Below are 8988 nucleotides of genomic sequence, written 5' to 3'. Positions count from 1 at the left end.
TCCCTCCCTCCCTCCCTCCCTCCCTCCTTCCCTCCCTCACTCCCTCCTTCCCTCCCTCCTTCCCTCTCTCCTTCCCTCCCTCCTTCCCTCTCTCCTTCCTTCCTTACTTCTTTCCTTTCTTTTCCTTTTAATGAAGCATGGGAGTCTACTATGTATCTCAATTGTGTTCAAACTTGAAATCCTCCTGCCTCAGCTTCTGGAGTAGCTGGGATTACAAGCACAGGTTCCCAAGCCCAGCTTGTCTGTCATTTTCATTCTAGCTGTTCCAGTGAGTGAAATGACGTCTCTGGTGGTTCTGTGAGTTTTGTTTTGTTTTTTTAATTTTAGAAACATCTATTTTATTTCCAAGGGTGGGATAGAGCAGGCATGCTGTGGCTCGCCTGCGGAGGTCAGAGGACAACTTGCTGGAGAGGGTCACTTTGTTCTTTCCACCATGTGGGAATCAAGGAGCTCTACCCACTGAGCAGTCTAAGTCACCCAGCTCCGAGCTCTTTGTACGTCCTGAGTGCTAGCTCTTCATCAGCTGAGTGGTTTGAAATCTCTTTCCTTCCCCTCTGAGGCTCCCTTTATCCCTTCTCAGCAGTGTCCTCTGAAGCACTGAAGTTGATGGCTGTAATAAAATGCAGTTTAGATGTCTTCTTAATTCTCATGATTTTGTCACGATGTCCAGAAAACCATTTTCAAACCAAACTGCTAAAGGCTGCCTGTAACGGGTGCCCAGACTACACTCTATTTCCTTATGTGTCCTGTGTATTCGAGGCTGCAGAGGAGACCAGCGCTGGAGTCCATGGACACAGTAAAGTAGATGGTCTTCTTAAATACCCTAGATATTATCCTTACATCACGCTGAGGAAGGAGGAGTCCACCACTTGGCCAGGCAGCTTTCTGAACCGGGGTATCCCTTTTCTCCTGCTCTTGGGGGTCTTTTCACCTCAGTGTGGAAGCAGCTGCTGACTGTTTTTTGTCTCCAGGTTTCAGGCTGTAGATCACAGGCTCTACAGATCATGTAGAGCCTGTGAACTCTGTCACGAGAGCCCCCTTCACAAATGTACACCAACCAAGCTGGTTCTGTTACTATGTAGCGGGACAATAGATGTCTAATTGTATCCCATTGTGGCCAGAGAGCAATACTTTATATAATCTCGGTTCTTTTAAACCTACTGAGACCTGTGCTCCATCCATATGTGCTTGAGAAAATGTCTATTGTGAGCTAGAGAGATGCCTAGGTGGCTGAGAATTTTGTTCTTTCAGAGCTCCCGAGTTTGGTCCATGCACCCACCTTAGGCAGTTCCCGGCACCCTGTAATTCTGGCTCCAGAGGATGCAAGGCCCTCTTCTGGTCCCTGCGTACACACACACCTGCACACAAATAAACATCTTCTTTAGAAGAATGTGTTGTTCTGCTGCTGTTGAGTGGAGCGTTCCATCAATGCCTGCTAGAGCTAGCTGGCTTCTGATTTGCTAAAGTGTTCTGCCCCAGTGCTGCTGGCCTGGCTCAGAGATCTACCCCTTAGTAAAAGTCTACAGCTATTACAGCTGAGGTATCTATTTCTTTCTTTGTTTCTGATTGATATCATTTAAAACTGCTTCTTGCTAATTTTTTAACATGCTAATCCCAGGGCCTTTGCCCTTGCTAGTCTAACAGCCTCTCATGCCCTCTTGTCTGTGTTCTTTTGTCTGTGTAATATGTTCCTATGTGTTTTTTATGTATGTTGTCTGCTTGTGTGTGCTGTGTAGGACGCTAGCAGATACCCTAGGGTATCATTTAGGTACTCTCCACCTAGTTGTTTTTTGTTCTTTGTTTGTTTTTGGTTTGGTTTTTCAAGACAGGGTTTCTCTGTGTAACAGCCCTAGCTGTCCTAGAACTAGCTCCGTAGACCAGGCTGGTCTTGAACTCACAGAGATCTGCTTGCCTCTGTATCCTGAGTGCTGGGACTAAAGGTGAGCGCCACCACTGCCTAACTTCCATCTAGTTTTTAAAGTATTATTATTATTATTTCACATACCTCTAATCCTAGCAGCCAGGAGACAAAAACAGGCAAATTTCTATGAGTTCAAGGCTAACCTGGTCTACATACCAAATTCCAAGCCAGCCATGGTTCTAGAGTATGATCCTATTTATTTATATTTATTATGTGCATGCGTACACATGCCTGTGCAATGACACATATGTGGTCAGAGGACAGCTCATTTGGTGTGGCAGCTGGTTGTCTCCTTCTACCATGGGGACTCAAGAGATCAAACTCAAGACATCGGGTTTGGTGGCAAAGTAACTTTACCTGCTATGCCATCTTGCTTGCCCCTCCCCCTTTTATCCCTCTCTTACCAGCCAGAGCTTGCCAAGTAGCCTGGACAGCCTGACCAGTGAACCCCAGGGATCCATTTTCCTCTGCCTCCTTGGCACTGGGATTACCACTCCTTTACACGCTGCTTTTTTACATAGATTCTGGGGGACGGAACTTGGATCTTCATACTTGCATGGCCAGCACTGTATAGACAGCCATCTCTCTGGCTCTTCCAGTATTCTTATGGCTCACCCATCACTGCCTTCAGATCTCTGCTCACATGTCATCTCATTTGTGAGTCTTCTCCATATACCTGATGCAGCACACACATTACACACCTGCAGCCTCACACGGCAGTGTTTGGCCATCTCTGATGAATGGTAAAAACCCTGGCCAGGCTCAACTTCAGCATCCCTGGACACCTGCTGTGAGACCTGGACTCAGCACTGTCCCTCATTGGACATAGGCCTTGGATGGGGACAGGACACTCTTGAAGGCTCCTTTTCATTTCAGAGCCCACCAACCCAACTTCCTTAGAAGCCCTGGCTCTGCTTATATGCTTGTCCAGGGATTTGCTCAGGTGCCCTCCAGATGAGCAATTTAATTTTAAGGCTGGCCAAGAAATCGCTTAGGAAAGAGAAAGGTGAAATCGAACTGGATTCTGTGGGGGGTGGGGGTATGGGGGTATGGGGGTATAGGGATGTGGGGGTATGGGGGTTTGGGGGTATGGGGGTGTGAGGGTATGGGGGTGTGGGGGGTATGGGAGTGTGGGGAATGGGGTGTGGGGGTATGGGGGTGTGGGGGTATGGGAGTGTGTGGTATGGGGTGTGGGGGTATGGGGGTGTGGGAGTATGGGGGTGTGGGGTGTGGCACAATCCCCACAAAAGGAAGGCTTTCTGGAAATGAGTACTTTGGCTATGATTCATTTCAGCAGTCAGACTCTCCCCTGGGCCTTGCAAGGGTTTGTTTGGTTATCTTGTTATTTTTTGCAGTAAGTGTCTTTCTTCTCTTCTTGGGATGCCCTCCCCGCTCTGTTTCCGCAGACTCTCTTGGCTTGGCCTTTGGATGCTGGGTTCTGGAGCCCTGCTCTGAGTCCTGTTTCTCAGAGACAGAGCTATAGAGAGCCCAGTCCCCCTCCCCTCACTTCTCCAGGCCCCAGAAGGGCTGCCTGCTGCCTGGCTATTTTTACCCCAGGAGCTTTCTCAAGGAGCAGGCACGTGAGTCCCAAGCCAAGGCTGGTCCCTGTGGAAAACCTCCCCTCATGGGGAAAGAATCTGGGGGATTTTTTGGGTCCTGGATTAGAGCCTTCAATTTTTGTGTTCCTCACTGATTCATGGGGGCTTTAGTTGTTGACATGTTGTTTTCTTGGAATAAAGGGAATATGGAGTTGACTCGAATCTGTTCATCATCTCTCAAGTAACTGGGGGTCAGCCCGGGGTCTGAGCATATCTGCAGTGGGAAGGAAGCAACTCCGTGTGGGAGTGGAGGTCGGGGCTGACGTGGATCGAGCTGTGAGGAGGGTGCCTGCTGTGTCACACATACGAGAACCTGAGTTCAGATCTCTGGCATGCCTACAAACGCCGAGTGTGGCAGCGTGTGCCTGTGACCCCACTGCTGGGCAGGCAGAGACAGGAGGATCCCTGGGATGGGGGTGGAGAGGGATAAAGAGAACTAACATAGATCCAACAGTCCCTCACAAGACTCCTAGGAGGATGACATGGTGAGGGTCCCAGTTTTACATGTGGTAAAATTGAGACTGGGGGACCACCTAGGCAATGGTCTCCCAGGAACAATCTGTTGCAAGGATTTTCCCCTTGCATGTATGTGTGGAGACACAGGAGGGGGGTGTGACTCTGAGCAATGTATATACCCTTCTCATAAGGTCCTGGTGACAAACTAGAGTTTGATTCTACCAAAGTTCCCCCTGAGGAACCAATGAGTTTATTGTGCTTACTTAAACAGCATGGGCAAAGTGGCAGGAGAGTGGGAGAAAGCAGCCATACTAGCGGGTCCACATCCAGCATGGGTGATGCCGTCCCCAAGGCTCTACACATGGAGAGCCCCCTTGTTCATCTCCCCCAGCCCTCTAGCCCAATGCCATGTACAATTAGGGTAGAACTGCAAACACACAGTTGGGAGGAGTGGTTTCACACTCAGGTGGGAGTGCCATGGCCCCACCCCATTAGCCACTGCGGTGGTCTCTTGCAAGCAGACACATGTGGTTTCATGAAGATGGCAGCTGTTTTGCTCAGGGGACAGTGCTGTGTAACACCATGAAGGGCAGGGGTCTAAACCCCCCACTGGCCCACTTCCCTCTGTGGTTAGGTCTCAGCTCTGCCACATAGTAGCCATGACACGGGACCAGCTGCTTCACCATGTTAAGATGCGTGTCCTAGTGGGATTGTAATCCTGGTCCCAGTGTATAAAAGGATTCCATGAAATGGTGTGTGCACGGTCTGCTCACCAGTCATTCCTTCCTCAGGTCTCTTGGATGGCACCAGTTCCCAAAAGCCAACTGTCCTCTGCAGTCCATGCCCCCCTCATTCCCACACGTCTGTGGGGAATCTAAGACTTTTTTTCTTGATCCTTTTTTGTCTGCCTTAGGTCTGGATGGGGTGAGGCCTGAAGATGTCAGTTCTTCCTGAGAGGAAAGACATCTGAAGGGAAGCCCAGGCATGGCCCAGCCATCCCACTGTGGAGTTAAAAATCCAGTGTCTTTATTGGAGGAAACCCCTGTGGAGGAGGAAGGCAATGGAGCAGAGCGAGTGGCCAGGGTCATTAGACTTCCCATTTAACCCCAGGTTCAGTCCAGCTGGGAAGTCCACACCTTGCTGTTCGCCATCTGAGACTGGTGTTGGTAAGGCAACAATAGTGAACCCCAGGACAGTAACTGGGCTGTCAGTCAATCAACCTCCTTTCTAGGAGGAAGTCCACAGCCACTACACGGGACTACTGGGCAACCTTGGGAAGTACACTGCAGATCTTTACACCTCCGTCTTAGCATCTGAGAATGGTGGTGATAAAATAACACCCATGTCTGAGCAGAGGAGCTTGTTTCAGTTTCCATGGCTGTGTGACAGCAGCCCCAAACTTCAGACAACATCAGCTATCCTGCACAGCTCTATGGGCTGATGGGGCTCGGCTGGCAGCGGCTTCTGCTTCCTCGGGCAGTGACAGGATTACTCATGCTGATGTGGTCAGCAGGGGCTCCCCCAGGGCTGGTATCTGTGAGACATCGCGGTCCTCTCTTTAGAGAGCTGTGTAGGGTGTGACACACCTCGCAGGTGTCACACCCTGTAGATTTCACCGAGCCTGAGCCTTCTTTTATCCAATGAGGAGCAACATTCAGGAGCAATCCCTGCACCATTCAGCTCCTGCCACTGTGGTGTTTACTGATGTTACCCTGGCCCTGGCAGATCCCTTGGCTAAGTCAGTGCACAGGGGCACAAATGGAGCGTTATTCACTGTGCGCCACTGGTGTTATGGGCTGTGGAGATGAACACTGTAACACTGTGAGTTCTCCAAGGTGTCTGGTGAGGCTGAACAGAAAGCACGGAGCAGGGGACACATGGGCCCAGAAAGAAGGGGAACGTGGAGACACTTTCAGAGCCTGCATCTGGGGCAGACTCTGGTCAACAGAAGCTGACAGCTGGAGGAGGATTCTCTGAGTATGAAGAAGAGACTCTTGCCAGGAAAGCCCTGGGAAGGCACTCACAGGCATGGTGGGAGAAAAAGTCCCATGAGAAGTCACAAGTCCTTAACAGAAAGAAAGAGGCCCCTTGGGGGAGAGGGGAGGTGGAGACTTCTCTGCAGAGACAGAGGTGGGGTGGGATGTGATTGTAAGAACAGTCAGCAGGGCTCCCTCTGGAATGTTCCTTCTAACAGCTTCAGTCTCAGGAGACAGGCAAGCCCGTGGTTAAGTAGGGCTCAAAGAGAAATGACCAAAAAAATGGAAGCTTAAGCTATGGGGTGGGGGATGGGTGGGGGGCAGGGCAGACATAATGTCAGCTCTTATTCACAGTTTTGCACTCTCTCAGCCCCTCCTCCTGACCTGCCTTTGTAACTGATAAAATATTGCCCAGAGATGCATAGCTGCTTACCCAGAGCCACACAGTATCTATGAGTCTGAGTGGAGAACTCAACACAGGTCTTAACAATTGCCTGTCAGACCTCAGTACTCCACATCACAACCCACAGAGAGACTGTCTCCAGGATCCCTGACCAGTGGTCCTAAACAATTCAGTTTCAGTGTCTGCCCAAGCCAGATGCACCCCCGCCACCCAGCCCTGGACCTCCCCTCCCAGGGAACCAGGGCGCAGTCTTCCAAAGCTCCTGGCTCCTCACACCCCCAAGGACTTGGGTGGGGGTGGTCTCTTGACTTCCCCGTGGAGGAGGCTTGGTTTTGACACACAGGTGCCCAGGAGACAGCATCTCCTGGAAATAAAATACCTCTGTGCCCAAGCAGGATGCCAGCCCCAGGAGGGGGATGAGAATTTGCTAGCTAGAGCAGGAAGACCTTGGGGGAAGCCAATGAGAAGAGAGACCCGGTTGCAGCCCATCTGAACTGAACTCTGGCTACAATAGACTTGTTCATATTTGAAGAGGAATTGGATGCCGGTCATGCTGAGAGCTGGGATGGAGGCAGAGCTGTTATCAGAACCACTCAGCAACCTAATGAAATGGAGGAAGGAGCCCCAGAGAAAAGATAGGAAGGTGGGGCAGGGAACAGAGGGGGGAGGAGGGGCAGGGAGCACGGAGAGGCTCCCCTGTATGTGTTGATAGGACCCACTGATTTTGCCTTGGAATAGGGTTCTCAGCGTCTGTGTCTGAGGAGAGCATGACTTCTCTAACATCATGTGGACATGAAGATAAAGGTTAGGGTGGGGTGAGAGGGCACTGAACCCTCCAGTATAGGGGCTCATGCCAGGGTTTGGGGCATTTTGTAGCCTCCACAGTAACTCCAGCAGGGTCTTGGCTGGGAACATAGCACTGGGGTTCACAGAACCCCAGGTGATAACCACATAGTAAAGGCATTTTGCAAGTGGCTCCAAACTGAACTATACCCCCCCTCCTGGCTCTAGGCTGCCTGTCCTCAGCCCCACAGGGCAGTGAGTCAGGACAGGCAGGTCCAGGAAGCCTGAGCTGTTTGGGCCACATTCAGAATACAAGCCAAAGTCCTAGCTTGGTTTGCTAATTAAGAAATTCATTTCTCCTGAATGAAAAAAAAAAAAAAAGCCTTTGCTTTTGCTGCTGCCCTCCTGGAAGACAACCCCATCCAGGTGCATGCAGGCCACCCCTTAGATTCCTGCGGGTCTTTGTCTGGCTCCCAACTAATAGTGCCCCCTCTGACCTTCAGTCCATCCTGAGGTGCACATGGCCCAGGACTGCTTGGCAGTTGCCCAAGGAGTGTGAGTCCATATCTGAACAAGGCTGATTTGCTCCTGCTGCTGTCTAACAAGACCAAATGTCGTTGTTTGCAAATTGGATTCAAAATTCCCTGGAAAGAAAGAGCAACCTTTTGGGTCTGACTTCCCATGCAAATACTAGACAAGGAAACAAAAAGCACTGATTTGGCACCTGCTGTGTTTGGTCCCCAGTTGTTAAGAGGATGAACATGTAGAGAGTTAGTCTTTTTCTGGGTCTTCATGAGGGATGTGGTGCTGAGACCCAAGTCCCTGCTCAGAACCATGGTGGAGTGGGGCGGCTGATGCCTGAGGCTGGAGGATGGCTGCAGGTAGCAGGAACTTTCTGGACGTGTGGGACCACTCTGAAGGACAGGCCCACCATGTGAGAGGTTTGAGGAAGCTGAATGCTGCAGTGTGGCACCCAGCTGAGGGACTTGTAGGCCATTGTAGCCTTCCCCCTCTTAGCTGCACACTCCATATCTGCACACTCAAACAGCCCACAGGGGGATTCTTCAGTAACTGTCTCTGTGGCCCAGGATCTGCGAAGAGACCTGCAGGCAACCTACTGCAAGTAGCGTGAACTTGGATGAGGTTGAAGAACCTTCCTGGGCTCAGTGTGGCTTCTTGTAAATAAGACCCTTTACCAAACTTTTGGGGGGTATGTTATGTAAATCTCTGGCCCTGTGGCAGAAAAGAGAACCCTATGAGAGATTCCAGGTTGTAGCCGCAGCTCCGGCAAGCCAGGTTATTTTGAAACCCCTCTGTTTCTTTCTGGGCCTCTGACCATCACAGCCTTTTCTGAGGGGGTGAGGGTTCTTGGCAGGCTTTGGCCACTGCCTTTATACCCAGGCCCACCAGGTTCCTCTCTGGAGGATGCTGGGAATGGAGGCAGCTGGGAGGAGAAATCTTCCCTCCTCGGCCACTGTGGCCTACCTTGCTCTATCCCAGATTCAAACCCAGTGCCTAAGCTGGCCCATTCGACAATTGTCATGGATTCTTGGTTTTGGAGCAGAGACGAGGAAAAGGTATTACTGGGATGAGAAAAGGATACAGTGATTGATGGTTTCTAGTCACATCAGGGGTGTGTTCTATGTAGGTGACATTAGCCCGGTCACCCACTTTGTCCCGACTCCCATTGTCAAAATGCAGGTGGTGAAAGGAGTCAGTAGTTGGCCTTTTCTGCCAGGGCCTGGCACCCGGCAGTAGGCCTAAGCACCTCTAATCCCAGCCCTTCTGCAGTCACCTACTATGCCCTGGGGACTGAGGGTGGTGGCTGTGGCCTTCACCAGGCCTTTCCTG

The sequence above is a fragment of the Microtus oregoni genome, unplaced genomic scaffold (genome assembly GCF_018167655.1).
Source record: "Microtus oregoni isolate MIOR12 unplaced genomic scaffold, Mior012 000068F_ref0000429, whole genome shotgun sequence".
In the NCBI taxonomy this organism is placed as follows: Eukaryota; Metazoa; Chordata; class Mammalia; order Rodentia; family Cricetidae; genus Microtus; species Microtus oregoni.
The sequence above is the reverse complement of the archived record's forward strand: the minus strand, read 5'-3'. Positions refer to the sequence as shown.